Source organism: Salmo trutta, chromosome 23 (genome assembly GCF_901001165.1).
Source record: "Salmo trutta chromosome 23, fSalTru1.1, whole genome shotgun sequence".
Classification (NCBI taxonomy): domain Eukaryota; kingdom Metazoa; phylum Chordata; class Actinopteri; order Salmoniformes; family Salmonidae; genus Salmo; species Salmo trutta.
The window spans coordinates 40,292,778-40,308,681 of NC_042979.1; the positions used below are offsets into that span (position 1 = coordinate 40,292,778).

Sequence of the window (15,904 nt, forward strand, 5' to 3'; positions counted from 1 at the left end):
ATGTCCATCATCCATTCCATATGATATGTTATGAATTGCAATTTGTTGTGGCTAATGTTAGCTAGTTGGCTAAAGTTTGAGTTCATTTAAATTTTTACAGGGACAGTGCACATTTCGTTAACTTTAGCTAGTCTAGCAGTTAGGGTTAGGGTTTAAGGTTAGGCTAAAGGGCTAAGGTTAGGCTAGCTAAGATGCTAAGTACTTGCAAAATGGCTAATTAGCTCAAATGTTACATTTGTCCAGGATGAGATTCAAACACAAAAATCTTTGGGTTGCTAGACGTTTGAATTATACGCCCACCCATCCACCCAGACCAACCTTATGTAACAATACCAAACGTCTAATTTGGGTGTCCCAGATTTACCTTTACTCTGATACATGACTTCTATTCCATGAGACCAGGCAGAGATATGAGGAGCCTTGTGTGGGTGGATGTTTTTGTCTATGTCTGTGTATGCCATAATACTGCTCAAATGTGTGTGACAAGGATCAAGGCACCAAAGAGAACAACTCTACTTCCTAATGAATACCGACATAGTTATCTTCAGCTCTCTTCCTGCTTCTGTTTGAGTGTATACACCCCCCTCAGTGGCAGATAGCAACTACTACATTCTGTGGACTAGTTTTATCCACTTTGTAAATACTAAAACAGATTTCAATCCATTTTGTACTCAGCATAAGCTTTTTATTTTGCTACACAGCTTGTACATTTATAATACACATTTGATCATGATCAGTTACATTTCCCTAGATACATGAGACCAATAACAGTGATGTGGGGAAAAAGTGACAAAGGAAAAGGGCAGTGGAGTAGGTGGGAGGGACATAACTAATGTAACAGATACACTACATGACCTAAAGTATGTGGACCCCTGCATGTTGAAACATCTCATTCCAAAATAATGAGCATTAATATTGAGTTTGTCCCCCATTTTCTGCTATAAACAGACTCCAATCTTCTCGGAAGCTTTCACTAGATGTTGAAACATTGCTGCCGGAACTTGCTTCTATTCAGCCACAAAACATTAGTAAGGTCGGGCACTAATTTTGGGGCGATTAGGCCTGGCTCGCAATCGGCATTCCAATTCATCCCAAAGGTGTTTGATGGGGTTGAGGTCAGGGCTCTTTGCATGCCAGTCAAGCTGAAACAGAAAAGAGCCTTCCCCAAACTGTTGCCAGAAAGATGGAAGCACAGAATCATCTACAATGTTATTGTATGCTGTAGCGTAGCCCGAACCATTTAAAAGCCCCAGACCATTGCTCCTCCTCCACCAAACTTTACAGTTGGCCCTTTGCATTGGGGCAGGTAGCGTGCTCCTGGCAACCGCCAAACCCAGATTCGTCCGTCGGACTAGCCAGATGGCGAAGCGTGATTCGTCACTCCAGAGAACACGTTTCCACTGCTCCAGAGTCCAATAGCGGCGAGCTTTACACCACTCGGGCCAGCACTTGGCATTGCGCATGGTGATCTTAAGCTTGTGTGCGGCTGCTCGGCCAAGGAAACCCATTTCATGAAGCTCCCTACTAACAGTTATTGTGCTGACGTTGCTTCCAGAGGCAGTTTGGAACTCGGTAGTGAGTGTTTCAACCAAGAACAAATTATTTTTCGTGCTACATGCTTCAGCACTCAGCTGTCCAGTTCTGTGAGCTTGTGTGGCCTACCACTTCGCGGCTGAGCCTTTGTTGCTCCAAGACATTTCCAATTCACAATAACAGCACTTACAGTTGACCGGGGCAGCTCTAGCAGGGCAGAGCTGACGGTGCCACGTTGAAAGACACTGAGCTCATCAGTGAGGCCATTCCACGGCCAATGCTTGTCTAAGGAGATTGCATGGCTGCGTGCTCTATTTTATACACCTGTCAGCAACGGGTGTGGCTGAAATAGCTGAATCCACTAATTTGAAGGGGTGTCCACATACTATTGTATATATAGTGTATGTGGTGATAATCAAAACAAGCACAGCAGACTGTCTTCAGTAGTTAATGGACACAACAAGGAGACAGGTGGGTTAGGAGGTGTGGACAGAAGCATATTGGAGACAGATAGATAGTCATGACTCATGTTGTGACACAGGAGGGGGAGTGGGCTGTCCTTCCAGGATAAGGGCCCTTTAGGACTAAGATCTTCACTCAGTCAGTCACTGCTGTGTTGCTGCCCTCTGCTGGACAGAAAGTAGTTTGGTGCACAATACAGGCATGTTATAGAAATAATGATAACAATGTAGTCAGCTTCTCTGATTGATGAGGATAAACAATTGTGAGACTAAAGAGTGATGTATCGTACACATACAGTAGTAATGTATGGTCTTGTCTATTTGTTTCTTTGTTGAGAGATTAGCATCATCTGTGTAGGTACATGAGAGAGAAGATAAGTCAACACTGACCTGTGTGGTGTTATGCTAGTGAGCTGTAGACCACATTATCATCTGGTTCTGCCTAGAGGAGAGGAGGGACAAACACAGGTAGAGTGGTGAAGAGGGACAATTCGTGATGATGGAATGTAGGTAGACTGCTTGGAAACACTTCAACCATTTGTTGCAGAATATGCTGACACAAGGAAGAGACACGTAAACATTAAAACTCAGAAATGTTTACAGAATAACACATTTTCAGTGTCTACAACTTATACACCAATGACTGACAAATCACAGACCAAAACCCTCATTTTCAAGTATTCTGATGACACAGCCATTCTGTACCTCCTGAATGAGCTTCAGGAGGAGTTTCATCCGAGGGACCATCACAACTCTAAACAGTTCCATGGATATTCCTCCTATGGACAGGTGGGTGGTGCTATTTATGTCTGACTGTTGTTTGTTTCCTGATGTTCCTCTTGTAGGACAATAACCCTGATATGTGACTTCATCTATAACCCCACCAGTCTGCCACATAGCTGACAGTACAGCACAGATACAACTTCATATATTAACATCATTGTGATCAGCCTTACCTTGGTCTGTACATTTAGCTGGTTCCTCCTCTTGGGGACAACAGTGCTGTACGTCACATCATAACCGTTGGCAGGAAATGGGTCCTGCTGTAGGGCTAGTGAGCTGTAGACCACATTATCATCAGGTTCTACCTAGAAGAGAGGGACACACACAGGTAGAGAGGTGAAGAGGGACAATTTGTGACGATGGAATGTAGGCTACAGCTTGGAAACACTGGAATAGGGACATAAAGAATCGCAAGGCTGCCGGCCCACACAGCATCACTAGCCGCGTCCTCAGAGTATTACATTTACATTCTAGTCATTTAGCAGACGCTCTTATCCAGAGCGACTTACAGTAGTGAATGCATACATTTCATACAATTCCATACATATCATACATTGTTTTCTGTGCTGGCCCCCCGTGGGAATCGAACCCACAACCCTGGTGTTGCAAACACCATGCTCTACCAACTGAGCTACAGGGAAGGCTTGCGCAGACCAGCTGGCTGGTGTTTACAGATATATTCAATCTCTCCCTTTCCCAGTCTGCTGTCCCCACTTACTTCAAGTTGTCCACCATTGTTCCTGTACCCAAGAAAGCAAAGGCAACAGAACTAAATGGCTTTTGCCCCGTAGCACTCACTTCTGTCATAATGAAATGCTTTGAGAGGCTAGTTAAGGATCATATCACCTTCACCTTACCTGACACCCTAGACCCAATTCAATACCGCCCCAATATATGCACAGACGATGCAATCGCCGTAGCACTGCACACTGCCCTATCCCATCTGGACAAGAGGAATATCAATGTAAGAATACTGTTCATTTACTACGGCTCAGCCTTCAACACCATAGTACCCTCCAAGCTCATCATTTATCTCTGGGTCTCAACTCCGTCCTGTGCAAATGGGTCCTGGACTTCCTGACGGGCCAGGTGGTGAAGGTAGGAAACAACGCCTCCACTACGCTGATCCTCAACACAGGGGCCCCACCACGGTGTGTGCTCAGCCCCCTCCTGTACTCTCTGTTCACCCATGACTGTGTGGCCACGCACGCCTCCAACTCAATCATCAAGTTTGCAGATGACACAACAATAGTAGCCTGATTGCCAACAATGATGAGACAGTCTACAGGGAGGAGGCAAAGGCCCTGGCAGAGTGATGCCAGGTAGATAACCTCTCCCTTAACGTTAACAAAATGAAGGAGCAGATCGTGGACTTCAGTGAATAAGGCACAACAGTGCCTCTTCAACCTCAGGAGGCTGATTTTTTTTAGCTTGGCCCATAAGACCCTCAAAGTTTTACAGATGCACAATTGAGAGCATCCTGTCAGGCTGTATCAGCACCTGGTCTGGCAACTGCACCGCCTGCAAGCGCAGGGCTCTCCAGAGGGTGGTGCGGTCTGCACAACGCATCACCGGGGGCACACCACTGCCTGCCCTCCAGGACACCTACAGCACCCGATGTCACAGGAAGGCCAAAAAGATAATGAAGGACATCAACCACCCGAGCCACGGCCTGTTCACCCCGCTACCATCCAGAAGGCGAAGTCAGTACAGGTGCATCAAAGTTGGGACCGAGAGACTGAAACAGCTTCTATCGCAAGGTTGTCAGATTCTTAAATAGCCATCACTGGATGAAATCCACCCAGTGCCCTGCCCTGAGCTTAGTCACTGTCACTAGCGGCTACAACCCGGTTACACAACCCTGCACCTTAGAGGCTGCTGCTCTATGTACATAGACATGGAATCACTGGTCACTTTAATAATGTTTACATACTGTTTTACTCATTTTGAATGTATATACTGTATTCTAGTCAATGCCATCCTAATCCACTATTGCTGTATATATACTATTCTATCCTACGTATTCTACAGATGTACTAATTATTCTATCGACATACTGTCCATAATGTATATACATCTAATCACACACACATATATTTATACTCCGAATTCCAACATTGCTCGTCCTAATATTTCTGTATTTCTTAATTCCATTATTTTACTTTTAGATCTGTGTCTATTGTTGTGAATTGTTAGATACCACTGCACTGCTGTAGCTAGGAACACAAGCATTACGCTACACCTGCAATAACATCCGCTAAATATATGTTTGCGACCTATAAAATTTGATTTGATAAAGACATTAAAACTCCAAAATATTTACAGCGTAAGACATTTAAATTGTCTAACAAATATGTGACTTCATCTATAATTTATCCTCATGCACCAGTCTGCTACATAGCCGACAGTACAACACAGCTACAACTTAATCTATTAACATCATAGTGATCAGAATAGCAGCCTTACCTTGGTCTGTACATTTAGCTGGTTCCTCCTCTTGGTGACAACAGTGCTGTACGTCACATCACCATTGGCAGCAAATGGGTCCTGCACAAGTTTTTTCCTCAGAACAGTTCAGAAAACTACTAATACAAAATACTATTTTACTTAGAACATGTTTTTTTTTACCTTTAAGTATGTGTATTTTACTGTATTTAGGCTTGGACTATCCTTTTTCAATTGGAATATTTCAGAAATATCTGGAATGGTACTTTAACCAGTGACTGTTCAACAGATCCTATTATTATCTCTACACTGTAAACCACTTTGACAAACTGACATCACACTGTCTCAACAGTCCTGGGTATGTAACATTGACTGTAAATATAGAGTTAACATGGTTAAATTGTACAGTTACAATGGACATGAAACTGTTGCTGAAGAGTTAACGTGTGATTTAAGTCCATCTGATGTCCTGTCCATGGCCATGTCTTTCATTTTTCACAGACAGTGGATTACCCACAAGGCCTTGAGTCAGATGAGAGGAACATGAGTGTAGCCTACCACTGAGGTGTTTGTTGTCTGGTCCATGGCCTTATTGTCCTCTAGAATAAAGAAAGAGATGCAGTATTAGAGACCTCTGAGATACACTAGAATAATACTGAATACATTCATCATAGAAGAGTTATACTTTTGAGTCTCCTCCTCTTATGTCAAGTTACATTGGTTATAACAGTCTCCTCCTCTTATGTCAAGTTACATTGGTTATAACATAGGCTAATACATTTCTCTTCAAGGAAAATATTTACTGTCTCCTGAAAATATCTCCAAAATCAAACTGATCACTTTTTCATTAAATCATTATAGAATGAATACTTACTATGCTTTCTCCACATCTTCCATGTGACTGGGACACCAGCCATCACCACCACCAACATGCCCAGAGGAATCAGTAGGACTTTTAGATGTATGGAACTGATGGTGGAAGACTATGTTTATTGTAAAATACAGTCCATAAAACAGAGAAATAGATTATCATTACTTTTTTTATGATGTTTTTTTTCTGCTGTTATGACAAATGGAAATATTTGTTCAGCTCTTCACACCTTTTATGTGTGAAACTTGACCATCCATGAATAGAATGCTGCTACTTCTACAACCACAGAGATATGTGTCATAGGCATGGTAAGGATTGGACCAAGGGGCAGCGGGTAAAGTGCTCATCTTCTTAATTTATTTAAAGAAAACACTTAAACAAAATAAACAAACGACGATTACAGTTCCATAAGGCTCCCAGGCTATACAGAAAATAACCACCCACAAAAGTGAAACAAACACAACTAAATATGGCCTCCAATTAGAGACAACGACAACCAGCTGCCTCTAATTGGAGGTCATTGCCAAAAACCCAACATAGAAATAGAAAACTAGATTTAAACATAGAAATAGAAAACATAGAACCTAAACCAAAACACACAAAACAAACACCCCCTGCCACGCCCTGACCAAACTACAATGACAAATAACCCCTTTTACAGGTCAGGACGTGACAATATGAGGAAGTGGTAAATGGCTCTATGATGGTAAATGTCTCTATAACAGTGTCTTGGCCTATACTCGCTGTGAAAACATTTCAGGAGGGTGTATTTGTGCCCTAAACTCTAGTGTGAACAACAGAAAATGGTGCCTTTCTTCATATTTCTATTATCATCCATTTGGAAGAGTAAGTGTGAAATACAGCTGAATGAGTGATAATTACCTGGTGTCCTTCTCCTTGTCCCCCTCAGGTCCTTGGACTGTGTTGTCAGTATGAACAGGCTCAGCAGTTGGGGAGAAAGAGGATTGTTCAGTGGTTGGAGCTTGGATTGCTGTGAGGTTAAAACAACAATGGTATTATGACTGGTGTACCAGGGTAGACTGAACTGGTACAAGACATTGTGGCTAAGATAGGACCTTCTTGTCCAGCTTATTTCATTTACCCCAACATGTGGATTTTAACTTGAGTTCAAACCAGTGGTAGGACCACTAATTATTCCCAAAAGCTTTTAATCAGGTTACTATCCAATTTGTTTCAGATGATCAGCAGACTGGATAAAACCAGCTTAATAGTTAATTCTACAGTATCTAATTGCTCTCTACTCACTGGTCATAGTAGAGGTACTTTGTGTGGTGGTTTGTTGTCTGACAGTGATGTGAACAGGCATCATAAGGTTTCCCCCTCCACACCTGTACCAGCCAGTGTTCTCCATCTTCAGTCCACTCATAGTCACCATTAAGACGTTTCCTCTGGTGGCATAAGTGGTCTGCTGTCTGGTCACTGATGTTCCATCTATAGTCGTAGAATTCAGGAACCATTGACACCAATCCTGCACCACCACTTCCTATTTCCAGTGTCACTATAGTAACATTTTACAATGACACTCCCTCCTTCAACTCCTGTCACCTCCCATTGGTCCACATAGAGTTCTGGAGTACCTGAACACAGAGGTACAGACACCAAAGAAGGTCCTGAGTGGTCAAGTGTTTTTTTGTGACAACTGACCAAAAATATCATAATGATGATATGATGTATAGAGAACAGAAGTAGACATATACCAACATCCCATATGTCAACTCAATAGTGAAACCAGTAAATGTAACCAAAACACCAGTCATGTAATCATATGGAATAGTTGCAAGGATCTTACCAGTAGTGACAAATAGTTGGAATTTTTCTATCATGACATTTGATCCACCAATGATCTCCACAGCACACCAGTAACGTCCAGAGTCCACTGGCTCCAGATCAGACATGGTCACAGTGAAGGTTTGCTTGTTGGTGTCATCATAGACTGAGGCCTTATCTATGCTCTTAGTATGTACATCAGGGGAGCATCTTTTCAAATAATCTAATTTACACAAGTATTTCACATGTGTTTTGTATTTCAGATCATAGTGACATGGGATGGTGGTGGAGCCTCCTGTCTTCACAGACACACGATAAGCACCTGTAGACACAACAGAGAACACCTCAGGTTGGAGTTCAAGCAAATTCTCATAGCATGAAAATTACATTTAATCTGGACTATAGCACACATAATACAGGAAGTGTTATTGATAAGACAAGCTACTGCTCCTGTCTTCAGAGTTTCAGCATGTTGTAACGGCCGTCGTCAGAATGAGACCAAGGTGCAGCGGAGGATGTGTTCATCTTAAATGATTGTAATGACTGAATGAACACTTGAAAAAGAAACCACGAAAATGACAGCCAAACAGTTCTGTCAGGAATAACAAAGCACTAGACAGAAAACATTCACCCACAAACCCCAAAGGGAAAACAGGCTGCCTATGTATGCCTCTCAATCAGCAACAATGATCTACACCTGCTCTTGATTGAGAGCCATACACGGCCGAAACAAAGAAAACCACCAACATAGAAAAAGAAACCTAGAACGCCCACCCCTGTCACACCCTGGCCTAACCAAAAATAGAGAACAAAAAACCCTCTCTATGGCCAGGGCGTTACACATGTGTTCAGTCCCAGTCCCTGACCTCAACATCAGCACTTCACAGAAACATGTATGTTTTTTTTGTTATTGGGCTATCCAAAAATAACTTTGTTTGTGCAGATTTTTCCCGTTACTTTTACATTCTAGACATATCTTATATACATGGCACTTTTGTTACACAGTAGTTACACAACAACATATAGTTATTAGATATGCATTACATCTGGATAGATAGTACTTAACCTTATCCAGTATTCATTAAGATTGCGCCGGAGAGTATGGCTGCCGTTTCATGGGCTCTTAACTAACCGTGCTATTTTGTTTGTTTTCTCGCATTTTATGTAACTTATTGTGTACATAATGTTGCTGCTACCGTCTCTTATGACCGAAAGAGCTTCTGGAAATCAGAACAGTGATTGTTCACCTTGAACTGGACGAAGAATTTCTCTTTAATGAGTCAGACGAGAGGGATTAACTCCAGACACAAGAACAGGCCCTCATCCCCGTCATTCGCGGGAGAAAGAGACGCACAACGCTGGAAAATAAATTGTACGAGAAGAAGGCACGCATATCCTACCAATGGGATATTAAAATCTGTAATATCGTATGTTTCACAGAGTTGTGTCTGAACGACGACATGATTAACATACAACTGGCGGGTTACACACTGCATCGGCAGGATAGAACAGCAGCCTCTGGTAAGACAAGGGGTGGAGGTCTATGTATATTTGTAAACATCAGATGGTGCACTATATCTAAGGAAGTCTCGAGGTTTTGCTCGTCTGAAGTAGAGTATCTCATGATAAGCTGTAGACCACACTGTCTACCTAGAGAGTTGTTTTCTGTATTTTTTGTAGCTGTTTCCATACCACCACAGACCGATGCTGGCACTAAGACCGCACTCAATGAGCTGTATACGGCCATAAGCAAACAGGAAAATGCTAATCCAGAAGCAGCGCTCCTAGTGGCCGGGGACATTAATGCAGGGAATCTTAAATCAGTTTTACCTAGTTTCTATCAGCATGTTAAATGTGCAACCAGAGGGAAAAAAAATCTCTAAACTACCTTTACTCCACACACAGAGAGATGTACAAAGCTCTCCCTCGCCCTCCATTTGGAAAATCTAACCATAATTCTATCCTCCTGATTCCTGCTTACAAGCAGAAATGAAAGCAGGAAGCACTAGTGACTCGGTAAATTAAAAAGTGGTCAGATGAATCAGATGCTCAGCTACAGGACTGTTTTGCTAGCACAGACAGGAATATGTTCTGGGATTCTTCCGATGGCGTTGAGGAGTACACCACATCAGTAACTGGCTTCATCAATAAGTGCATCGATGACATCGTTCCCAAAGTGACTGGAAGTACATACCCCAACCAAGAGCCATGGATTACAGGCAACATCCGCACTGAGCTAATGGGTAGAGCCGCCGCTTTCAAGGAGCTGGACTCTAAACCGGACGCTTATAAGAAATCCTGCTATGCCCTCCGACGAACCATCAAACATGCAAAGCGTCAATACAGGACTAAGATTGAATCATACTACACCGGCTCCGATGCTCGTCGGATGTGGCAGGGCTTGTATACTATTACAGACTACAAAGGGAATCACAACTGAGAGCTGCCCAGTGACACGAGCCTACCAGACGAGCTAAATTACTTCTATGCTCGCTTCGAGGCAGGTAACACTGAAACATGCATGAGAGCACAAGCTGTTCCGGACGACTGTGTGATCACACTCTCCGCAGCCGATGTGAGTAAGACCTTTAAACAGGTCAACATTCTCAAGGTCTCAGGGCCAGACGGATTACCAGGACGTGTAATCCGAGCATGCGCTGACCAACTGGCAAGTGTCTTCACTGACATTTTCAACCTCTCCCTGTCTGAGTAGCGTCCCTGTGGCTCAGTTGGTAGAGCATGGTGTTTGCAACGCCAGCATGGTGTGTGCAACGCCAAGGTTGTGGGTTTGATTCCAACGGGGGGCCAGTACAAAAAAAAAATGCATGAAGTGTATGCATTTTCTACTGTAAGTCGCTCTGGATAAGAGCGTCTGCTAAATGACTAAAATGTAAATGTAAAAAATGAGTCTGTAATACCAACATGTTTCAAGCAGACCACCATAGTCCCTGTGCCCAAGAACACTAAGATAACATGACTACAGACCCGTAGAACACACATCTGTAGCCATGAAGTGCTTTGAAAGGCTGGTCATGGCTAACACCATTATCCCAGAAACCCTAGACCCACTCCAATTTGCATACCGCCCCAACAGATCTACAGATGATGCAAACTCTATTGCACACCACACTGCCCTTTCACACCTGGACAAAAGGAACACTTACAGTATGTGAGAATGCTATTCATTGACTCCAGCTCAGCAACATCATAGTGCCCTCAAAGCTCATTACTAAGCTAAGGTGCCTGGGACTAAACACCTCCCTCTGCAACTGGATCCTGGACTTCCTGAAGGGTAGGTAACAAGACATCCTCCATGCTGATCCTCAACATAGGGGCCCCTCAGGGGTGTGCACTCAGTCCTCCTGTACTCCCTGGTTACTCATGACTGCACGACCAGGCATGACTCCAACACCATCATTAAGTTTGACCATGACACAACAGTGATCACCAAAAATGACGAGACAGCATATAGGGAGGAGGTCAGAGACCTGGCCATGTGATGCTAGGACAACAACCTCTCCCTCAACGTGATCAAGACTAAGGAGATGATTGTGGACTACAGGAAAAAGAGGACTGAGCATGCCCCCATTCTCATCAACGGGGCTGTAGTGGAGCAGGTTGAGAGCTTCAAGTTCCTTGGTGTCCACATCACCAACAAATTAACATGGTCCAAGCACACCAAGACAGTTGTGAAGAGGGCACAACTAAACCTATTTCCCCTTAGGAGACTGAAAATATTTGGCATGGGTCCTCATATCTTCAAAAGGTTCTACAGCTGCACCATTGAGAGCATTCTGACTGGTTGCATCACCGCCTGGTATGGCAACTGCTCGGCCTCCGACCGCAAGGCATTACATAGGGTTGTGCGTACGGCCCAGGACCTCTGTACCACACGGTGTCAGAGGAAGGCCCTAAAAATTGTCAAAGACTCCAGCCACCCTAGTCATAGACTGTTCTCTCTGCTACCGCACGGCAAGCAGTACCGTATCGCCAAGTCTAGTTCCGAGAGGCTTCTACACAGCTTCTACCCTCAAGCCATAAGACTGCTGAACATCTAATCAGATGGCTACCCAGACTACTTGCAATGATGTTGCAATCAGTTGGTTGTAATTTTGGATAGAGACAACATTTCCAAATATTTGTGTTAGCTGCACTTGTGACATAACTGCACCTTATTCATAATGTCATTAATAAAGATAAATTATATTTTTTATTCCATAAATAATGTTTCTCTATTTTTTTTACTATATTTGATGTTAACCATAATTGTTGTAATATTTGTTCTGTCTTTTCTGGAGATTGAAACTGGAATTGCAGCAAGCTTTTTATGGCTTGTTTTAGAAAGGGTGATATTTTGAAAATTCTATTTTCAATTAACTGAAAATGAGAGGTTGTAATCTGGATAAAGGGGAAAAATCTATTTTGAACAAGGGGTGAGACATTCTTACTAATCTACTTGATAACAATATCGGGTTTAAGTACACCTTTTGTGTGACTGATGCTTTAGTAAGAGGTTTAATGCTTTAACATTTAATAATTTTATCTCCCCAAACTGAAATTAATTACAAAAATAAGCATTTTTAATTTTGTATGGATTGCCATTCCAAATAAAGTGAAATATTTTTTGCTCATATAATTTGAAAAACAAATCATTCAGCATAGGCTGGGCCATAAGTAAATAAGTCAACTGGGATACGACAAAATAATGAATCAGGGTGATTGTTCCACAAATAGATAGGCATTTACCTGTCCATGCTAGCAAGATCTTATCTATTTTTTATAACTTTATATTGAAATTTGTTTTAGTGAATTCATTTATTTCTTTAGGGATATGAATACCAAGTATGTCAACTTCAAGTCAGTCAATTTTATTGGTAAACTACACGGTAATGTAAAAGTGGTATTTTTGGGGGATCCAATGCTTAATTATCATTGTAATCCAGAGAGGTTTGAAAAATTATCTATATTCTCTATGAGGCTGTGCAGGGATCCAGATTGCAGATTTAAGAGAACTTGAGTCATCAGCGTACAATAATACCTTTTTTTTAAGCCCTGGATTTCTAGCCCCTCTATATTATTGTTGGATCTGATTTTAATAGCTAAAATTTTGATCGCCATAATAAATAGATACGCCAGCAGTGGACAACCTTGTTTTAGTCCTCTTGACAGCTTAATACTTTCTGAGAAGTAGGCATTATTTATTATTTTATACCTAAGGTTACTATACATAACTATCACACATCTCCAAAATTAAAATTGTCCAGGCATTTATATATACATTCTAGTCGTACTGTATTAAAAGCTTACTAGAATTTTTATTGTGTTCTATTATTTACTGTTCTTATATTATCTCCAATGTATTGTCTATGTAAAAAACCTGTCTGATCAGATTGAATAATATCCAACAACACCTTTTTAATTCTATGTGCTATGCATTTTTGATAACAACACTGAAATGTAAGGGCCTCCAGTTTTTTTGGGTGGACTGGAACATTTTAATTAATTGTTATTATTTAATGTCATCACCCCTTGTGAGTTCCTTTTCCTATTTTTTTACATTTTAGTCATTTAGCAGACGCTCTTATCCAGAGCGACTTACAGTAGTGAATGCATACATTTCATACAACTTCATACATATTTTTTCTGTGCTGGCCCCCCGTGGGAATTGAACCCACAACCCTGGCGTTGCAAACACCATGCTCTACCAACTGAGCTACAGGGAAGGCTGTGACAGGAATATATTTCACCGTCAGAAGTTGTGCCTTTCCAAATCATGTCCAATCAATTGAATTGGTCACAGGTGGGCCCCAGTCAAGTTGAAGTAACATCAAGGATGATCATTGGAAACAGGATGTATCTGAGCTCAATTTCGAGTCTAATAGCAAACGGTCTGAATTCTTATGTAAATAAGTTATTTCTGTTTTTTATTTTTAACATATTTGCAAAATTTCTAAAAACCTGTTTTTGCTTCATCATTATGGGATATTGTGTGTAGATTGATGAGGAAAAAATGAATTGAATCAATTTTAGAACAATGCTGTAACATTTAACGCAGTGTTAACCAGCCAGCCGTGCATTAGCGGAGTTAACAGAACCCGTTGACACACCCAACCCAAATTGCCGGTGTGTATCAGAACAATAATATTTCCTTTGCATGTTTGAGATGGAGATTTATTGTTTACATGGTGTCAAAAAGATAGTGATACCAATTGTTATTGGATCATATAGTCCTACTCCAGTAGAGAACCTAGACAGGTTATTAACCCTCCTCCTCTATCAATCCTTCATCCTATCCTACTGTAGCCCCACAGAGCTGTCAATATTATTTTATCTTAAATTCTATTTGTTACGATTCACATCGGCCAAAAGGACAGCACAGTATAACAGAAAATTTCGAGCCTCACAGAAAACGGTCTGAATACTTATGTAAATAAGGCATTTATGTTTTATGTTTTCAATACATTTACAAAAATGTCTAAAAACCTGTTTTCACTTTGTCATTATGGGGTATTGTATGTAGATTGATGAGGATTTGTATTTAATTAATATATCTTTGAATAAGTCTAGTGTAACAAAATGTGGAAAAATACTTTCCGAATGCACTGTATCTGCTCAGAGCCTTTTGAGAGGGGGGTAGGGCACATCATCTGTCCACTATTTCATGGGGGAAATGCTCATTAATAGAGAACGGTGTGTTCTTCAGCTCCCTACCCAGTTTGCCCCCCAATTTTTCTGAACAAAATGTATTTAGAGACTGTAAAGAGACCAGCAAATCAGCTCAAAGTGACTTTAATTTTGGATATCTGTTCCATAGTATTACCATGCATAATAGAGAGATATATGTGGTTGTATACACATGTAAGCAAGGTTTGAAGTGATTATGTTTTAGTCATCTGTTTCAGCATCTTGTAATTATGTTCCGGCCCTCTGACCATCTACTCAGGAAAAGATCAGGCCGCAGCTGAATCTAGTTGATGGCTTTTAGGGAGTCCACGGTCGTTTTCAATAACTTATTTTCAGCTCATATTTCTTCCATTATTTTATTGCTGTAAACCATTGTTATAAAAACCTCCTCTTCCATTGTTACATTTGGAAGTTTAGAAGGTGGCTTCCCTTCAGTTTCACTCGAGGAGAGATCTGTTGTTGTTCGCTTCGATGTGTATGATTCTTGTTGGAGCATATCAACGTGTTGATTGATAGATAGTTCAATCAGGTTCTCTACATTATTCAGAATGCTTGTTTTGAAGTCATCAGTTAATCCTCAATTTTACGATTAATTTATGGGACAAGCTGTGTCTACCACACTGCCAATTCCCACATAATTTCCCCCCTAAAGAACTTGTTACCCTTACCTGAGAGTCTGGAGAAGATGAGGAGGAGGAGGAGGGAGAGGGAGAGATGAGAAGCCATTTCTGGGTCTGTGTCTCCGTTTGTTATATGGTACAAATGCACAATGTGTGTGTCAAGGACCAAGACACCAAAGAGAATGACTGAACTTCCTAACAGCAATGGCTGTCTTTAATTCTCTTCCTGCTTCTGTTTGAGTGTATATGCCCCCCTCAGTGGCAGATAGAAACTATTACATTCTATCAACTAGTTGTAACATAAGGCTCTACAATTGATTACTTTATTTAATTAGCACATTTGTATATCTTATATCAAATGAAATCAAGTATATTGTTAACTACCCAGCAGCCTTTTTAGTTGGTGTTCAGCAGCAAAAGTTGAGATGGAGTCAGAGTTTCAGTTGCAAGAAGTACATTTTTAAACTAGGTGGTTCGAACTGTGAATGCTGATTGGCTGACAGCCATGGTATATCAGACCGTATACCACGGGTATGACAAAACATTTATTTTTGCTGTTTTAATTACGTTGTTAACCAGTTTATAATAGCAATAAGGCACCTCGGGGGTTTATGGTATATGGCCAATATACCAAGGTTAAGGGCTGTATCCATGCACTCCGCGTTGCTTTTTCCCTAAGAACAGCCATTAGCCATTGTATATTGGCCATACACCACACC

At 41.4% G+C, this 15,904-nt stretch overlaps 1 pseudogene; it reads right to left on the minus strand.

Annotated features, from left to right (window-relative positions):
- The window catches only part of LOC115160047 (uncharacterized), a 92,834-nt pseudogene extending 77,214 nt beyond the window's left edge, over positions 1–15,620 (minus strand).
- Positions 15,621–15,904: the final 284 nt, after the last annotated feature.